We start from the raw sequence: 20,753 nt of genomic DNA, 5'->3' as shown, positions 1-20,753 counted from the left end.
GGAAATTGTTATGCAGTAATAGGAGAGAGAGAAAGGCCTTGGAAAGAAGGTCAACCTTGATTTGAATTCTAGCTCTGCCGTTTACTATCCGTGTGACTTTGGATTAGTTACTTAAACTTTGTGTTTCAGTTCTTCATCAGTGCAATGGCTATAATTCCCACCTCATATGGTTATAGAGCAGGGGTCAGATAACTTTCAGCAAAGAATTAGATTGCAAATATTTTAGACTTTATAGGCCATTGGGTCTCTTTTAAAACTACCTAACCCTGCCATTGTACGGTGAAAGCAGTCACAGACAATATGTAAATGAATGCACATGACTGTGTTCCAGTAAAACTTTATTTACAAAAACAGTCAGCCGGCCAAAATGGCCTTTGGGTGGTAGTTTGCCAATCCCTATTATAGAAGATGAAGTGAAATCATACCTGTAAAACAGATAGCACAAAATAGCCGCTCCCAGCTCACTCTGGTAATTCCTTTTGTCCTTCAAAGTGGTTTGTGCCCCCAGTGCCACACTCTGATGGAGCTGATATTTATGCCCAGATTCTTTATCACCTGCCTTTTTTGCAATGCTGGCCATGATTTTGTCCTATGAAAATGGAACTCAAAACCAATAGATTTCTTAATGATTTGATTTGCTAAAGATATGAAGAAAGGGTCCCTCTCCTGGGCATAACCACAAATGGGAACCATGTTCACTTTCTAGACTGAGAAGGAATGAGGCAGTGCCCTCCCTTCCCTTGCCACTTAAGGCTAAGAAAAAAACTGGAATTCCAGCTACAGTACTGAACTTGTAATAGAGCTATGTAGGGAATTTAGAATGAAAGGACACCACCTGATGAAGCTTTACAGAACTTAGCTACTTTCTGTGTTTCATCACAACCAGATTAATCAAGGAATATACCTTTAAGCAGTTTACACTTTACAATCCCCCCTCAGGTTTTACCTCATTTGACCAACAACAGTGTTATGGGAGGATTTCGTCCCTGAGGCAAGTTGAAAAAGAAGTGGTTAAGGACTGGTCTAAAGTCACCCTTTATGGGGCGAAGCAATACAGAGAGCAGAGAGCTGGTGGAGATGGACTTAGCTGAGGTTTCCAAGTATTGGGAGACTTGACCCACTCCCACAATTTTATATTGGGCCTGCTGCCAGCACATTAACAAATTGAACTACAGTAAGAAACCATCAAACTGTCTCCCTGAGACCTTACTAACTGCAGGGTGGCGCAGTGGTGGCTCCGTGGTAGAATTCACTCTTGTCATCCTGGAGACCTGGGCTCGATTTCCGGAGCCTGCCCATGTCAAAAGAAAGACACCTTACTCACTACAAAAGAGAGCTGACCAAGCTCAATAACCTCTACACTCCAGGCAAAGCAGTCCTGCTGCAGAGCCAAAGTCCTCAGCAAGGAGAATCTTAGGGTTCTTCACCAAAGCCACCCCTGGTAGCCACAGGGACACTCATTTGCAGCCGCCTCTTCTCCATCTTCCCTCCCCAGGAAGTCACCTCCTCCAGGGCTGAATGAGCCCAAGTCCCTGGAATCTGCATTGCAGAGAGTCTACAAAGCCACCCTGAGGGCCTCTGATAGTCACCAATTCTTCTGCAAGAACTGGATACAGAAGATAAGAAGTAAGCAGGGTCACCTTAAGGAGGCTGCAAGGAGCTCTTCCTCCATAGAGTAAATCCTCAGTAAATTGGACACCCGATTCATCTTTTAAGTAGTCAAATAACAGGATTTGCAAGGCAAATTGAGAGCAAAACCAAGGTTGTGTAGTAGCTGTTTACCTACAAAAAAAAACAGTTCTGAAGCAAACTGAAGTACAGATGGGCTAAATTCTAATGAGCCTTACTTTTCCTTAGAGCAATGATTCTCCAATTCAGCTACTATTTCTTCCATAAACTAGTTTGCTTGTTTAATGGCTAAAATCAAATAAAAGTGGCATTTCCCCAGGAAAAAAAAAATAGGTTAATGAGAAAATTTTTCTAAACTGTATTTATAATTGTTTATCTTTTACTTGAACTAAAATCCAGCATCAGCACAGAAGTATTCCTTTCGTGAACATTTAGGATAGCAGCATTTTATGTTTTTGTGTGTGTGAAGAGCGCGTTGGCGGCAGGCTGCGGTGTGCCTGAAATAGTTACGGATCACTGCCTAAACTCAGCACTGCACACCGTGTGTTACCTGAGAGCAATATGCTAGTTAATATTTTATTATCCTTCAGCTTTTTCCAACTCAACCTCCTGCTTACTCCACTTTGAAGCCTGTTAGAATGAGAATTTTCTCTCCTGTGTTGACACACATTCGGAAGCATCAGGCGTCCCACTTGCTCCCTGGCTCTCTTCTGTTGGATCATCAGGATCGTCCGGCTGTCCATAGCCAGTGTCCAGTCACCTGCCTCTGCTCATGATCTGTGATAATTCTCGCAATCTCATTGACTTCCTGGTAAGCCTTGCCTTTATGAAGATGACCCAGTGTGGAAAGCCAGCAGACTCGCCAGTCACCATGACTTAGCCAGGCATGCCATACACTGTCCAGGAAGAATTAGGTTGGCCTAATTTAGATCAAGCTATTCAACTGGCGGTGGGTCCAAGTTTTTTACTTTTAATTCCCAATTCTCAATTTCTCCTCAGGGCCTAGCTAAGAGGCTTGCATGTGGAGGTAGCAACACTGACCCCTTAAGGTCCTACATTTTTTGTTTTGTTTTTGTTTTTGTTTTTTTGCATAGGCAGGCACCAGAAATCGAACCTGGGTCTCCGGCATGGTCCTACGTTTTTTAAAAGCACTTACAGAAAAGCACACAAATCACATGCGTACAGGTCCATGAATTTTCCCAAAGAGGACACACCTGTGTACCCAAAATCCAGATCAAGAAACAGAGCATTACACTCCTCTCAGGCCCTCCTAAGTGTAAGGGCTAGCCTTACCTCTAAGACCATACATTAGTTTGGTCTGTTTCTGAACATTTTGTCGATAGAAACATGCATAATTCTTATGTCTGGCTTCTTCCTCTCAACATTACATTTACGAGATTCACCCATGAAGTTGTGGTTCCATTATCCTCTGTGCTGTGTGGGATGCCTTTTGAATATACCACTATACTTTTATCCATTCTACTGCTGTTGGATATTTATGTTATTTACAGTTTGGGGCTCTTATGTATAGTTGTGTCATGGACATTCTAGCGCGTGTATTCTGGAGAACATGTGATGTGGATATCTTAGTGGGATTTCTAGACCATAGGACATATGTATATTCACTTTGGTAGATAACTGCCAAACAGTTTTCAAAAGTGGTTATGCCAATTTGCACTCCCACTAACAATGTTTGAGAATTCCAGTTGCTTTACATCCTCTTCAACAAGTGGTACCATTTGTCTTTTTTTTTTCATTTTAGTGGGTGTGACATATACATAAAATTTTGTTTTATTTGTAGATCTGGCAGATTCCCTAAAGTATGCCTTCCAGTTATTAAGATTCTTCTTAAAATGTGGCCAAATGGAGTCCTCAATATAAAGGTCCAAATGGGTTCTCTCTTAGAAGTTGAAAAAGTTTATAAGAGAGTTGGGTTATAGAAAATGCATTTCTCTGCTGTCAGGGCTTGATGACCTGAATGTAAGGGCAAAAACTAAACTCAAAGGTAGGTGTCAGGGTGTTCCATACAACGTGGACATGTCCTTTCCTTCCTGACCTGGTTTTTTAATAAGATATTTGTGTAAGTCTCAACGCTTTTATCTTTTCTAGAAGAGTGGCAACATCTCTTCTGATGTCTGGTTCCAATAGCATAACACAATGGGTCACTGATTTAGTCTACACATGCCAGAGCTAAAGACCTGAGCCAGCATTAGTGGGAAGACTGCAAGGTTTTCTTATAACTGATCTTGAAATGCAAGACTTGTTTTCTCACAGACCATTTCCAAGGGCAGCTGTGTTAATTTAAGTAGAAACAATCTGTTATGAACAATCACAGAAAATAAGACAAATCTGGGAATGGCGTGGGGCCATTTCTTCTCTACAGATCGATGAATAAAATGTGTATGAATTAAGTAAGAAATTAGAATACAGGTTACCAGAGGTATGAGGAGGGGTGGGATTTGAGAGTTAATGCTTAACTGGCACAAGGTTTCTGATTGTGATGATAGAAAAATTTTGGTTATGGATGATGGTGATTGTAACACAACATTGTGAGTGTAATGAATACCACTGACATATATTAGAAAGTGCTTAAAAATGGGAGATTTTAGGTTGTATGTATGTGTTCAAGTTTGCTAGCTGCTAGAATGCAATATACCAGAAACAGAATGGCTTTTAAAAAGGGGAATTTAATAAGTGCAGGTTTACAGTTCTAAGGCTGAGAAAATGTCCTGATTTTAAAAAGTCTATATAAATGTCCAATCTAATGCATCAAGGGAAAGATATTTTGATTTAAGAATGCTGATGACATTTAAGGTTTCTCTCTCAGCTGAAAGAGCACATGGCAAAGTCTGCTAGCTTTCTCTCCAGGCCTCTTGCTTCATGAAGCTCCCCAGGAGGCATTTTCATTCTTCATCTCCAAAAGTCGCTGGCCAGTAGACTCTCTGCTTTGTGATTCTGCAGCGTTCTGAAGCTTTCTCCAAAATGCTTCTTCTTTTATAGGGTTCCAGTAAACTAATCAAAACCCACTTAGAATGAGTGGAGACATGTCTTCATCTAACCAAGTTTAATACCCACACTTGATTGAGTCACATCTCCAAGGAGATAATCTAATTAAAGTTTCCAATATACAGTACTGAATAGGGATTAGAAGAAATGGGATTAGGATTAAAACATGGCTTTTCTAGGGTACATAAATCCTTTCAAACCAGCATGATATGCTTCCACAATAAATGTTTAAAATAACCTACAGAACCATACGATGTAAAGAGTGAATCCAAAAATAAACATTGGACCATAGTTAATATAATTATAATAATATTTTTCTTCAGTTGTAACAGAGATACCACACTAACACAAAATGTTAATAAGAGGGAAAACTGGCAGGCAGGGGTTGGGAGTGGGAATATGTTATGTTCTCAGTAATGTTTCTGTAAACCTACAACTGCTTTAACAAAAAAACAAAAGATTAATGTTTATGATTGGTTTTGTCATTTATTTTCACTCTTGGTCTAGGGATTTTGAATTCTGCCGAACAATTTTTGCCTTCAATTACTGGCTTTATCTCAGAGTATTAGCACACTTGTCTTGGTGCATGAGAACACTGAAAAGATTGAGTGGGAATGAGGGATTCTCAAATTCTATCGGTAAGTTTCTGCTGTAAACAGGTTTAGTTGACTCGACTTGACTTGAAAGAGAAGATTTCCCTACAATGCCCAAAAATAACTTTTTATTTTTATGAACTGAAGCCAGATTTATGTATTTGCCCAAACATGGGCTTTATTCTCCAGTGCTGGTTATACACACTCAAAATAATAAAAACAATGATAACTGTGTTAATGAAGAGGCACATGAAACGAAACAGGAAAGAGGTCCCCTGAAAATTTTTAAGAATTATGTTATTAACATTTTCCTCAGAGACACTTATCATAAAACTTTGTAAGTAAATTTGGGTTGGACTGCATGGAGGGAATTAGTGACATAATTACCTAGTTGTCACCTGAGACGCTTCCTCTTAACAGCACTTAGTTTCACAGGTTAATAGTCTTGTTCTCCAATCAGACTCTGGAGAACAGGGACTGTTTATTCACTAGAAAAATGTCTTTAAGCACATGCTAGGTGCTGGGAATGGTATTGTTCAATCTTGCTAGCTGCCGGAATGCAACACACCAGAGTCGGATTGGCTTTTAATAAAAGAGGATTTATTTTGTTAGTTCTCCAGAGGAAAGGCAGCTAACTTTCAACTGAGGTTCTTTCTTATGTGGGAAGGCACAGGGTGATCTCTGCTGGCCTTCTCTCCAGACCTCTGGGTACCAACGACTTTCCCTGGGGTGATTTCTTTCTGCATCTCCAAAGGCCTGGGCTGAACTGCAAGTGCTGAGATGAGGTATGCTGAGCTGTTTGGCTGTGCTACATTGAGTGTTCTGATTTAAGCACGAGCCGATTAAGTCAAACATCATTCATTGCAGCAGGCATGCCTACTAGCCAACTGCAGATGTAAGCAGCAACAGATGAGATTCACATACTATTGGCTCATGTCCACAGCAACAAAACTAGGCACCTTCACCTGGCCAAGTTGACAACTGAATCTAACCACCACAGGTACGATGAGGCTTCCTGCTGTCAGACTTTTCCAGTGCCAGCCACTTGTCGGAACCTTTAACTACTGCCTGTTCTCAAACTCCTGGAAATTATGCTCTCCTCTTCTAGAGACAATCCTGTACGTTTTGTTGAGCCTTCATGAAAGCAATCATTTGTTGGGGCTAACACCTGTTGCTTACTTGAACACATGTTTAGTCTAAGTGGCCTTTCTCTCAGCACCTGGAGCCAGTCTTCTACCCTAACCCCCTTCTCCCAACTCCTCTTCCAAAGGCGTGTCTACTTGCAGACTCTAGACCCTTCCAGGCTGCGTCTTCCAACTCCTTTCTGAGCTATGTATGCCATTATAGTCACAAATGTTTTCATTCCACAAATGCTTTTTGACCTTCTACATAGCTCCAGTTGCTAAGGATACAGATGTATTTGTGGTCCCTAGACTGTAAGGGAAACACGGGGATGTGAACAAATGCAGGTAGGAAAATCTTACAGCTGTCTCAGTAGATGCATATATGGAATACTGTAGGGTACAAAGGAGTAGGTGATCAATACTTTTATGAGGTTAGGGTTTAGGCAGGTGAAATAGCCTTATGTATCAACTTGGCCAGACTCTATGTAGTACTCAGTTTTTCAGTCAAACACTAATCTAGGTGTCATTGTTTTAAGTGTTTTGTAGATGCAGTTGACATAAACGCACAATCAGTTGACTTTAGGTAAAGGAGAGTACCCATAATGATTTGGTTGGGCCTCATTGATCAGTTGAGGGTCTTAAGAACAAAAACCAGGTTTCCAAGAGAAGAGATTCTGCCTGAAGACGGCAGCATAAAATCCTGCCCGAGTTTCCAGCCTGCTGGCCTGCTCTACAGATTTCAGCAAAATTTAACTCCCATGTTCCTGTAACCCAATTCCCTGAAATGTCTCTTTATAGATCTATATGAAGAACAGAATCAATAGGAGAAAGAGACATATATGTAGATGTAGGTACATACAAAGAACACGGGAGAAGCCCAAGTGATACATAGAGTAGGTAGGGTTTTGTAAGGGTGGACAATAGATAAATTAGCCCTAACTAGATCTCTGTACCTGCAGCAGCTCTCCGCATTCTCACCTCGCTATGATGCATTGCTGGCTAGAGATCTGGCAGCAGTGGACACAAAAAAGGGCAAAGGCTATCTAAAAGTATATATGTCTAGCATGCGTGGCAATACTGGAGTTTTGTTTAAATTCTAGAGTGACTAGTGTGGTAGTCATTAATACTGTTTGCCAGATGCTCCCAGTTTTCTGTCTTCCAGCCTGTTTTAGTTTGCTAGCTGCCGGAATGCAACACACCAGAGACGGATTGGCTTTTAATAAAAGGGGATTTATTTTGTTGGTTCTTCAGAGGAAAGGCAGCTAACTTTCCACTGAGGTTCTTTCTTACGTGGAAGGCACAGGATGGTCTCTGCTGGTCTTCTCTCCAGGCCCCTGGGTTCCAACAACTTTCCCTGGGGTGACTTCTTTCTGCATCTCCAAAGGCCTGGGCTGAGCTGCAAGTGCTGAGATGAGGAATGCCGAGCTGCTTGGCTGTGCTACTTGGCGCTCTCTCATTTAAGCACCAGCCAATTAAGTCAAACGTCACTCATTGCAGCAGACACGCCTCCTAGCTGACTGCAGATGTAATTAGCAGCAGATGAGGTTCACGTACCATTGGCTTGTGTCCGCAGCAAAAGAACTAGGTATGCTCACCTGGCCAAGTTGACAACTGAATCTAACTAACACACAGCCACATGGTAGAATTGTATTTCCTGGCCCCTTGTAAAGCCATGACTAATTTTGGAAAATGAGTTGTAAGCGGATATGACTTTGTGGACTGTACATTTAATTGCCACTCTGAGTGACTCAAAATTTTTCTCTTTCCCACTGGTGGGATGACTGACAACATTTCATATAGTGTTTCCTCCACCATCCTGAGTACTAGAGTGAATAGAGCCACAGACAACTTTTGTTGGACATGTGGAATCAACAAAAGATAAATCTTCATTGTTTTTATTACTGATATTTAAGGGATGGATGTTATAGAAGCATGATCTAACCTTAATTAACTGATAAATCCAGAGAGTAGCATCTTGCAGGAGATAACAGCTGTCTCTTTTCAGGAGAACACTGGGAGATTAAGAACAAGATTGAAAACAGAGGGAGCTACCTCTATCTCTATGAGTTATTTCACTCTGCACGTATGTGGAGGGAAATGGAGGCACAGATGTCTTTTACAAATTCACATTTTTTTCCACTCAGATCTTCCTTCTCTGTCTTATTCCTCTCCTATCCCTTGCTTCAATCCCACATGCACTGACTATTCAAGTAAGGTCAGTCCCTTACTTAGTTGCATGCACATTTGAAAAATACTTATCAGAGCATTTAGTATGTGTCCAGCATGGCAATAGATAGTGGGACGATAGAAATGAATATAGATCCTACCTTGAAAAATACCACCAGTGGCAGATTGATGCCAGCACAAATTTAAGCCTAGAGATTGAATTCTAAAGAAAAATCCGCTTAATATCACATCAGTAATTATGTATTTAAATGAGGAACATGTTGTTTACAGCAACAAACTTAAAATAGTTCACTCATAAGCTTTCTAGACCTATATTCCAAAATAGAACAAAGAAAAAGATGACTCCTAAAAACAGGTTTATTGAGATATCATTCACGCAGCATATAGTTTACCCTACTGCAGGGTACAACTCAGTGGTTTTTAGTGTGTTTACAGAGTTGTGCAATCATCACCACAATCAATCCTAGAACATTTTCATCATCTCAAAAAGAAGTCCCAGAGGAGACCCGATGCAGAGGGAGGACTTTGTGAACAAGCTACGGCAGCTGCACATTGCACACGTGTGAACTTACAAGACGCCAAAAGTGTTGCATATCATAAGTTCATACATGCTGTTTCAGAGAGGGTGCCAAGTGATACCAATCCATCTTAGAAGACAATTTTCAGTATAAAGATATCTTGCTGATTTAAAACAAATTTTTTTAAAGGCACCCCGGTTCCTAAGGCAGATGATGTGTCCACAAAAGAGAAGAAGAAACAAGGCCAGAAAGCTCCAGATCGAGATGCTATATTCTGACCCACGGTCAGCCTGCTGCCCTGCAGTGTGGACCAGGTCATGGCACAGCACAACACGGAAAACTTTCAGACAGAGTTCAGGAAAATCTTGAAGTCTCTCATCAATTGTTATCACTGACCCCTTGATGCAGGTGGATTATGTGAAAAGGCATCTCAGATGCCCTCTTCATGTTAAATGAGGAACAGAAAGAGCACGTGGTAACACCCTGCCCCAGCTCACACAGATGGACTTCCCAGGGAGCAGAGCCCTGAGCGTCCTTGACTGAACCTCAATGTCAGTGATTCAGGTCATGGAGTGGTTATCTGAACGTGTAGAAGACCCAGTCATAGACACACTTATTCCAGGCCGAGCCTGGAATCTTCAAAAAGATGATAAGGAAAGGGGAATTTGGGTTGGATCCTTGGGCCATCATTTCCCTGCTGGAGATGGGATTCTATGAAAAGGAAGAGACTGATGATCTTCAGAGTTTACAACCAGCAAAATGTCACCTGCAAGAGGCTGCTGGAGCACCATGAGCCTTCTCCAGAGGAGCTGGACAGGGGCATCCACGCCAAAACTCTCTTTCACATCATTATAGATAGCCCCGTTGTGCAGCTGGGTCTGATCGAACTATCAGCATTTGGAGACATGTTTGGAAACCCACTAATTATTAGCACTCCGCGGATGCACGATCTGGACTCAGGGCCAGTCATGGATCTTCTCTGTCCTGAACCACACATGGGGGAGGCTGCCCACTCCACAACTCAACTCCGCTGCTACCTGCTGCAGCCAGAGCTGCAGAGGGTGGTGGGCAGGGCTTGAGTGGGGACCTCCTCTTCTTACTTCTCAACCAGTGTGGTTGTGGCCCTGGAAAGTTTCCTGGTGGGTTTAATGATAACAGGGCAGCCGTGAACACCCTTTGGTTCAGCTAAGGGTGGGAAAGGGGCAAGACAGGGGCAGGAGGGAACCTCACCTAGAGAAACCTGCCTGCAGAGCCTCAGCCTCGGGTTGTTCGAGGTACAGTCTGTTCTCATTTTAGAATCTTACTGCATAAAAAAACTTCTGTGATGGCTGTTTTTGTGTTTATATTTTTAGCATCCAAAAAAGTGACTGATTGCTTCACTGGGGAATTGAGTGATCACCTGTCTCTAAAGATGCAGCTCTGACAATGCTACTTGAACTGACCCTTACGAGTTTGCTTTTTAGAGTTCATTTGTTATTGAAGGCAAGTTTCAATTCAAAGTTTTAGTCAACCATGCTAATGTAAGCAGAGTAACTCACAGGTGACTTCTCTTTAATAAACAATTCACTTTCTACTTAAAGAAAAAAGAAATCTGGCATCTTTTTTTCCCAAGGATCCTCTGCATCCTTGGAATTTCCCATGATAGGAATGTATTTTGTCATTCATGATGGGCCCAGGACCTCACCAGATAGTTTGTATGCTAAAGAGATATCAGGGGTGGGGCTAGACATATCTGTAGACTTAGGGTGGAGGCTGGCTTCACCAGAAAGAGGAATCAAGTGATTGGGGCGGGGGGAGTTTGGAGCTTTGACACATGTTATTCTAATAACATCCAAACTTTCCCCATGTGATGGCAGTCATTTGCAGTTGGTGTCGGAAGTTACTGATGTTTTACACTCCATGTGCTAGCACATTGTCATTTGTAACAGTATTATCCTCAATAGCCAAAAGATGGAAACAGCTCAAATGTCCATCAAGAGATTAATGTATTAACAAAATGTAGTATAAATATACAAGCAGAATGGCGTTTGCTAGGGGCTTGGAGGATGGGGAATGAGGAGTGACTGCATAATGGGTATAAGGTTTCCTTTTTGCATGATGAAAATGTTCTGGAATTAGATATGATAATGTTGCGCGACATGGTGCATGTACTAAAAACCACAGAATCGTGGCTTTTAAATAGTAAATTTCATGTTGTGTGAATATTACGTTAATAAAAAAATAAAAATTGGAATAATAAAAAAAGAAGTCCCATACACATTAGGAGTCCCCTTCTCCTCCCCTGCCTCCCCACGTCCCACATTCTCTCTTCTTAACCCTAGACAGCCACACTCTACTTTTTACCTCTAGGGATTTTCCCATTCTGGACATTTTATATAAATTGAATCAAACAATATGTGGTCTTTGGTGCTTAACTTTTTTGACTTAGCCTTATGTTTTCAAGGTTTATCTATGTTGTAGTGTGTAGAAAGAGTTCATCACTTTCAATTGTCAAATAATATTCCATTGTATGGATATACCACATTTTATTTATTCATTCATAAGTTGATGAATATTTGGGTTGTTTCTACTTTTTGGCTGTAATAAATAATACGCCTATGTACATTTGGGGACAACTTTTGCATGGACATATTTTTTCACTTTTCTTGGGTATAAACCTAAGAGTAGAATTTCTGAATCATTTGGTAACTTTATGTTTATTTTTTGGAAAATGCAAAGTTGTTTTCCAAAGCAGGCAACTTTTTACATTACCACCAGTAGGTATGAGGGTTCTAATTTCTCTACATTGTGACCAACAGTTTTTTTTTTAATACTTTTTTTTTAGAGAAGTTGTAGGTTTATAAAAAAATTTAACACTTGAATTAGTATGGTACCTTTATTAGAATTGATGGAAGATTATCATTATAATTCTATTAACTATAGTCCATAGTTTACATTTAGGATTCACTGTCTGTGTTGTACAGTCCTACATTTTTTCCAAAATTTTTATTCTAATAACATCCAAACTTTCCCCATTTAACCACATTCAAATGTGTAAGGGATATCAACCTCTAGAAACTGGAAAAGGCAAGAAATGGATTCTCTCCTGGAGAATCCAGAGGCGAACAGCCTTAATGACACTTGCATTTAGCCTCTGAGACCCATTTTCTGACTCCTGACTTCTGATGTGACTCTCTGAAACTACATGGCGTCTGGACGTAAGCCCTTATCTGATACACAGTTTACAACTTTCTCTCCCATTTTCTAGGCTGACTATGAATTCTCCCTTCCCCCTGCCAACACCGATTCATTTCTTTTTGGACGCTTACTTGCCCCTTTTGGGCACCTTGAAAGGGCAAGGGGTTGAGGAGGGCTCAACCTGGGTTCCAGGGCACAGCTCATGTGCTTTTAGCTGTGCACATGAGGGGCTCTGTTCTCTACAGAATCATACACGCCAAGGTAAGTCAGCCTTGGGCCAATGTCCCCATTTGAACAGAACTGAATGAAGTGGGTCTCTAAGTCTGATTTGCCTCGATGTGGAAAGGCAGATGGGGAGAATGGAGATGGACATTAAAACCAGGGATGTGTTTAATCCTGTTCTGGTCCTTCCCTGGAATGAAAGGAAATAAGGCAGCTCTCAGAGTGGCCACCTCCAAGCAGGGAACACTTGCTGGGCTAGAGAGCCTTCTGTACCACATTCTCCCACTAGGCATCTGAGATCTCCTGAGTCCAGGCAGGATCCCCTGGCACGGGTAGGCTTGCTTCAACCATCATCCTTTTCATCAGCTCCGTGTGTTTGGGGTCCATGGAATAGAGCTGTGGTTGTTCAATGCTGTAGCTTCTTCCTCCTCTTCCTCTCCACTCTCTAATGGTCAGTTGGGACAAATATGGATTCAGGGCCTGGTTTGACTTCTGTATATCAATAGCGAAATCTTTTCCACTCCCTACTGGTGCCAACTCCACCTCATTTTGTTCAGGACCTTGGTCCAGGGGTTGGTAGGAGTAGCCTGTTGTGGCTTCCTTCTGCTCTTCCTATGTGTCCTCACCGCTCCAATCCCTACTGTATGTCTCTGGTGTGGCCCCAGTCCCTCCGTCTGATTGGGGAAGACAGGTTATAGGCCCATGTATCTCCCCCTAGAATGATAACCATACAGGCCAGGGCTGCTCCGAGCCAGCAGCCAAAACTACACCTTCACTTCTGGCTCAACCTGTCTTCTAACTTTTTAAATAACATCCTTTGATATACAAAAGGACAATCGACTTGATAAAGTAGAATTTACCAATTGCTTCTTTTGTTGCTCAGGCTTTTGGTGTCATATCTAAGAATCCATTGGCAAATCCCAGGTCATGAAGATTTGTCCCTACTTTATCTTCTGAGAGTTTTATGGTTTGGGCTCTTATATTTAGAACTTTGGTCTGTTCTAAGTTAATTTCTGTATATGATGTGAGATAGGACTCCAGTGTCATTCTTTCACATCTGCATAGCCAGTTTTCCCAGCCTCAGTTGTTGAAGAGGCTATTCTTTCTGCCTTTGCATATACTTGGTACCCTCACTGAAAATCAGTTGGCCATAGACGTGCGTCATATCTGAACCTTCATTTCTATCCCATTGGTCTTTTTGCCTAACCTTATGCCAGCAATCCCCTGGGCTGATCACTGCAGCTTTGTAATAAATTGCAAAATCTGGAAGTGTGAGTCTTCCAACTTGTTCGTTCTCAAAATTGTGTTAGTTTTTTGGGGTCTCTTGCAGTTCCGTATAAACTTGAAGATCAACTTTTCCATTTCTGCAAAAAAGCCTACTAGAATTTTGATAGGGATTATGTTGAATCCATAGATTGCTTTGGGTAGTAGTGACAATTTAACAATATTAAGTCTTCCAATCCATTAGGATGGGTGTCTTGTTATGTTTATTTAGGCTTTCTTTAATTTCTTTCATCAGGGTTTTGTAGTTTTCAATGTATAAGTTTTCACATCCTTAGTTAAATTTACTCATAGGTATTTTAGCCTTTTAGATTCTATTGTAAATGGAATTTGTTTCTTCATTTCCTCTTGAGATTACCCATTGTTAGTGAATTAAAATACAATCGATTTTGGGGGGGAGTACATGGGCTGGGAATTGAACACACAATTGAATTGTACGTGTTGATCTTGTACCCTGCCACTTTACTGAATTTGTCTATTAGCTCTAGTACTTTTCTTGTGGACTTCTTCAGTTTTCTATATATAAGCTCGTGTTGTTTACAAATAGTGATAGTTTTACTTCATGCTTTCTGTTCAGGCCCAGGACCAGTTTTCACAGAACACTGGCAGGTGCTGCCGTGAGACTGAAAAACATGTCAGGCACAGAACCAGACATGAATTTATTGTGACTTATGAACAGGGGAAACTTTCTGGTGGCAGCCATTCTGGACATAAGCACCCTGCATAGGAGCAGAAATGCATGAGGCAATGTGTGAATTCAGAACAAAGACATTCCGTATAGTATGTCTACTACAATCATTAAAGTTGCCTAAAACCTGATGTTTACCAAGACTAGTGTTTGTTTCAGACTAAGATACAGTCAGTGCCTTTTTTACATCCATAGTTCCATTTTTCCCCCTCCAGGAGATTGCTTACTTTCTTGACCTTTGTCCTTGGCTAAAGCAGGTTTGTTATAAGCTTTTAGGAGGAGACCCATGCTTCAGGCTGCCACATTCCACCACCCATCCCCTACCCCCATAAAAGGCTGTGTTGACCATAGGACAGACATTGCATCCATGTGCCACAACAATATTGAAGATGACAGAGTGTAATAAGCCGACAGAGGGCAGATAATTCTATAAAGAAATGCTGCCAAGGTTGAGTAAGAAAATTAAGCCAAGTAGAGAGAGTGTCAGCAAATAATTGATCAGTCCTGTATAGGTGATCGTGCATGTGATTCAAAGCTTGTGAAGCATTATGTGAGTGTTCAGGAATCTATACACAACATTGTATGTTTATAAGGGCACAGGTTGTACTTTGTGCCACAATTAAAATGTCTAAAGCCATTCTATTTTGTAAGACTTCTTTCTATAATTGGGTGGTTTCTTCATTTAATAATGATATTGCCAGTTTAGATTCATTAAGTGTCTGAGCTGTGTGGTTAGCGAAGGCTGTTATGTGCTTTTCAGGAACCATTGCAGAGTCCTGTGGAACAAGAATAGTTAAAGGATAAAATCACCAGGAGGTATGCTTCACTCAATACCTAGATTTAACCATTTCCCGATTACCAGGAGTATGTGGTAAAGAATCATATAATGTGGCAGGGACATATGCCTACCCCTACAGATAGCATCTTGTCGAACTGTAAGGTAAATAGGGCCATCCATATTGCCCACAAGTCCATAGCCACCCAAGGGAGGATCATATGCTCTTTGTCTGTTGGAGGCACTTTGCCATTGGAAAAGGCTATCATTTTGCAGCTAAATGCTAAAAGTACACATTTATGAGGGTAGCCACCACATATCTATTTCTATTAAGAACTTCCATGCAAACAGTGGTGACGTAGTCTAAAGTTACTGCTTCCACTGTCAGCCATCCTAGTCCATCATGCACAGCATATCCTACTACAGACTGGGGCTTATTTACTTGTTCCCTCACAAGGGAAAAGATAGAAGCCTGAATCTCATCATAAGATGCTTATTGGATTTCAGTCTTAAAAGAGAAAGTCTTACTCCAGATTTGTTGATGTGTCAAATTCTGCATGTCGACAGCATGTTCCATGAGTTAGCTGGAACTATGGTCCAGCAAAAGCTTGTAGCTTCCGAAGATGGCAAGTCTGTGCAAACCCAACACTGAGTTCGATTGTGGGCATGGGTTACCGCTGAAGCCCACTGTAGAAAGGTGTTTGCTTGGGTGCTTGACCTTTCTGAGAGAAGAAGAGGGCCAAAGTAATCCATTTGCCACTGGGTCACTGGAGCCTGTGATCTGCTGACGTGTCCCATCTGGTGAGGCAATCAGCATGGTCATTGCAAGGAGCACAACAGGTACTCTTGTGTGATGCCTAGATGGTGTTGGCACATGGTGGGTAGCTGGAACTGCTGGATGAAATGCAATAAGGTTGATGCCCCCAGTGTCCATGCTTTCAATGAAGCCATTCAGCTGCTTCTTGAGTTTTATCAGTGTGCTTCAGACTCCAGTGAGGGTGCTTGCCTCAACATTCCTGGGTAGTGTGGGCAGGGACGTGATAGGCAGTAAACTTTCATTGCTGGCAGCATCCCACATGTCTTCCTACAGCTTTCATCCCCATAGAGGGCAACTTATGACTGCCCATTGTTCTTGTTTCCAGGTTGCCATCCAGGTCATGAGATTTTTGTAAACAGCCCAGCTAGTTCCTGCACTATTACCTTCCATGCTTTACACAGTGCTAGTCTCCCATGATATGGTGGCAGGACTGGGTTATAATGCCACAGCTGTCCATGTGGGTGGCTGCCCACTAGCAGCTCCATCGGTAATCCAAGCGGATTTGGGAATTGTTCCTATACCCTCTACAGTGGATGTTTCAACAGCTATTTCAGCTGCAGCAATTTTACTATTGAATCTTCTACCTATAGCCCTGGTTCTAAAATTTCGTCCATCTTGGCACTAAGAAGGTTGTATTGAAAACATTGCATTGCAACACGTAAGCTTTCCACTTTGTTAAGGTATTTAATTGTGCACTGCTAGAATGTGATTTATTGGCCCTGTCCATAATCGATTCCTGTATAGGGAGGGTGGACCTCCAGTGATGAAACATTTCTGTGTCACACTTTCCACTTGCAATAGAGCATCATCAGTTGAACACAATTGCTTTTCTAAGGGGCTATATATTAATTCTGCACATTTCTGTGATTGTGACAGAACCCTAGTGATACTTGTTTAGAATGCTGCCTTTGCCACAGAACCCACCCAAAGCCCCTGCTTCCAAACCACTTCCTATTCCTCCTCTTCATCATCAGATGAAGAATCTATGGAATGCCAAGCTTTTGGGCCCCACCCCAGATTAGTGAGTGTTCTCCAGACTCAAACTCAGGGTAATTTTCGACCACAGGCTTGAGCATATTTAGGGCTAATGTTTCTAATTGATCATCCACATAAAGCAAGCACTTGGTTAATGTATCTTTCATGTCCACTTGAGTGAGTTATGTGTACCACTCTAGTTTTAATTCTTCTCTAGATGGTGGGCTGTTGTTTTGCTGCCTGTTGTACCTCTGTGGCCATAATAAGGCTCTTAAAAGGGGCCAGACTGTGACCAGAGCTACTTGGCATTCTCTTTTTCTTTTGCTAAAATTTAGTTGCCCTGTTATTTGTTGCAAAACCGTTAGCAACCCTGCTGGGGTTTTTAGGGCATCCCCCATACTCTCACCCATCCAGGAGGGCGGCCACTATTCCCCACATGGACGATATAGGCCACAGATTCTTCCTCCCCTGGACCCATGCTTATTGCTGCCAGCAATGTTTTGGTCTCCTGACTGGTTCGCCAATTGTTCAGGCCCAGACTGAGTTCGTGCAGAGCCCAGGCAGGGTCACAACAAGACCTGAAAACACACCAGGCACAGAACCAGACATGAATTTAACGGGGCAGCCATTCCAGATGTCAGTGCTCAGCAAAAGTAACAGAAATGTGCAAGGCAATATATGATTCCAGAACAAAGACATTCCCTATGGTATGAGGACATCGAGCCTCTAGTACAGTCACTAAAGAGGCCTAAGACCTGATGTTTTCTAAGATTAGTGTTTAAAACTAAGATACAATCAGTGCCATTTTTACATCCATAATTCCACTCCTCCCCCTCCAGGAGATTGTTTACTTTCTTAATCTTTGTCCCTGGCTAAAGCAGGCTTGTTTTGGGCTTTTAGGAGAAGACCTGGGCATCTGGCCACCACCTTTCCAATTTGGAAACATTTTCTTTCTTTCTCTTGCCTAATTCATATGGCTAGAACTTCTAGTACCAAGCTGAATAGCAGAAGTGAAAGCAGGCATCCTTGCTCTCTCCTGAGCTTAGGGGAAAGGTCTCAGTCTTTCACCATTTAGTGTGGTATTAGCTGTGGGGTTTTTCATAAATGGCTTTTATCTTGTCGAGATAGCTCCCTTCTATTCCTAGTTTTCTGAGCATTTTTATTTAAAAAAAGAAAAAGAATGCTGGATTTTGTCAAATGCCTTTTTTTTGCATCTATTGAGATGATCATGTTGTTTTTTTGTCCTTTTACATTAAGGTAATTACTGATGAAACAAACTTACTTCTGCCATTTTGCTAATTGTTTTTGACATGTCATACTTTTTTTGCCTTCCTTTCCTCAATACTGTCATCCTTTCTGTCTAGATGATCTCTCCTAATGAGACATTTTGAATCACTTCTGATTTCCTTTTGTGTAGTTTTTAAAATATGTTCTTTGTGGTTACCATAGGAATTACATTTAACATTCTAAGTCTACTATACTTTAGTTTGTATTGATACCAATTTAACTTCAATAGCCTACACGTACTCTGCACCGACATCCCTCTGCCATTTCGCTCTGTGCTGTCCTTGTCCTAAACTACGATTTTATACATTGTATGTCTAATAACAAATGTTTATGATTGGTTTTTCACATTTGAATTTTAAGCCATATAAGAAGGAATGGGAGCTGGTGCTGGCTCATACTCAACTTACAAAAGCTGAATCTTCAGTAGATTCTCCCTTCATCTGTCACTTCACTGGTTATTCTAACTGTCCAATCTAGTTCCAAGGTTCCCACCTCATTCATTCCAGTCTGTTTTTCCAACTTACTCATTTTTCTGGTGAAGGGAACAATCTCCACTCAATCATTTTGCATCTGCACTCCCCAGGGGATGTCATTTCACTTTTCTCATGGTATTATTTGAAGCACAAAAGTTTTAAGATTTGATGAAATCCAACAAATAAATTTTATTTGGTAGCTTGTGCTCTCAGTGTTATATCTAAGAAGGTTTTGCCTAACTCAAGGTCACAAAGATTTACTTCTGTGTTTTCTTCCAAGATTTTTAGTTTTAGCTCTAACCCTTACCTCTATGCTCCATTTTGAGTTGATTTTTGTGTGTAGTGAGGGAGGTGTTCAAATTCATTCTTTTACATGTGGATATCTAGTTGTTCCAACGCCATTTCTTGAAAAAGCTATTCTTCCCCCCATTGAATTGTCTTCCCTCTCTTTGGAAAATTAATTGACCATAAGTGAAAGGTTTATTTCTGAACTCTCTATTCCATGATCAATGTATCTATCATCGTGCTAGCACCACACTGTCTTGATTACTGTAACTTTGTGGTAAGTTTTGAAATCAGGGAGCATGAGTCCTACAACTTTGTTCTTCTTCTTCAGGTTTGTTTTGGTTATTCTGGATGCTTTTTTTAAAAAAAATATTTGTATTATAAACAATGAACAAGCATATAAACATTTTTGACATACAAACATTCTTGACATACAAACATTCTTGACATGGTTACAGTCAGTGGCTCACAATGTCATCACATAGTTGTGTATTCACCACCATGATCATTTTTTGAACATTTGCAGCTCTCCAGCAAAAGAAAGAATAAAGAAAAAACTCAAACATGCCATACCCTTTACCACTCCCTTTCATCGACCACTAGTATTTCAATCTACTCAATTTATTTTAACCTTTGTTCCCCCTATTATTTGTTTATTCTTTATCCATATTTTTTACTCGTCTGTCCATACCACAGATAAAAGAAGCATCAGACACGAGGTTTTCACAATCACATGGTCACATTGCGAAAGTTATATCATTATGCAATCATCTTCAAGAAACATGGCTACTGGAACACAGCTCTATAGTTTCAGGTACTCCTTTCTTGCCACTCTAATGCACCATAAACTAAAAAGGTGATATCTATTGAATGCATAAAAATAACCTCCAGAATAACCTCTCGACTCAGTTTGAAATCTCTCAACCACTGACACTTTATTTTGTCTCATTTCTCTCTTCCCCCTTTTGGTCAAGAAGATTTTCTAAATTCTTTGATGCTGAGTCCCAGCTCATTCCAGGATTTTTGTCCCACATTGCCAGGGAGGTTTACACCCCTTGGGAGTCATGTCCCATGTAGAGAGATGAAGGGCAATGAGTTCGCCTGCTGTGTAGGCTTAGAGAGAGGCCATATCTGAGCAACAAAAGAGGTTCTCTGGGGGTGACTTTTAGGCCAAATTTTAAGTAGGCTTAGCCTATCCTTTGCAGGGATAAGTTTCATAGGGACACACCCCAAGATTGAGGGCTCAGCCTACTGATTTGGTTGTCCCCACTGCTTACAAGAGTATCAAGAATTCTCCAAATAGGGAAGTGGAATTTTCCCCCTTTCTCCCCATTCCCCCAAGGGCACCTTGCAAATACTTCTTTATTCACTGTCCAAATCATTATGGGATTTATTGAGGCATCACACTAACCTGAACAAACATACAATACCTCATGCTTTATTCAAAGTTCCATGTACTTAATGGTGTTCAATTAAACAGTTCATACAAGTTAAATTAGGAAATGCACTTGTCAAAATATAAATTTTGTACCAAATAAACATTTCTTGCTTTAGTCTCACAAAAAAGTTGAAGTTTTAAAATATGAATGGCCATCTATTTTCAACACCCTGCAATATTTACATTCCTTTGTTCTTCTTCATGCAAAAGCATTTTTAAATTTGTACATTTAGTTCACTATCATTGTACACTCTAGACATTCTTAGATTATACCATCT

At 41.0% G+C, this 20,753-nt stretch overlaps 1 pseudogene; it reads right to left on the bottom strand.

Moving 5' to 3' along the window:
- Positions 1-12,673: 12,673 nt before the first annotated feature.
- LOC143650993 (male-enhanced antigen 1 pseudogene) lies at positions 12,674-13,186 on the bottom strand (annotated as a pseudogene).
- Between the last annotated feature and the right edge of the window lie 7,567 nt (positions 13,187-20,753).

Source organism: Tamandua tetradactyla, chromosome 11, assembly GCF_023851605.1.
Source record: "Tamandua tetradactyla isolate mTamTet1 chromosome 11, mTamTet1.pri, whole genome shotgun sequence".
Taxonomy (NCBI): domain Eukaryota; kingdom Metazoa; phylum Chordata; class Mammalia; order Pilosa; family Myrmecophagidae; genus Tamandua; species Tamandua tetradactyla.
This window is presented reverse-complemented; position numbering and strand designations above follow the sequence as displayed.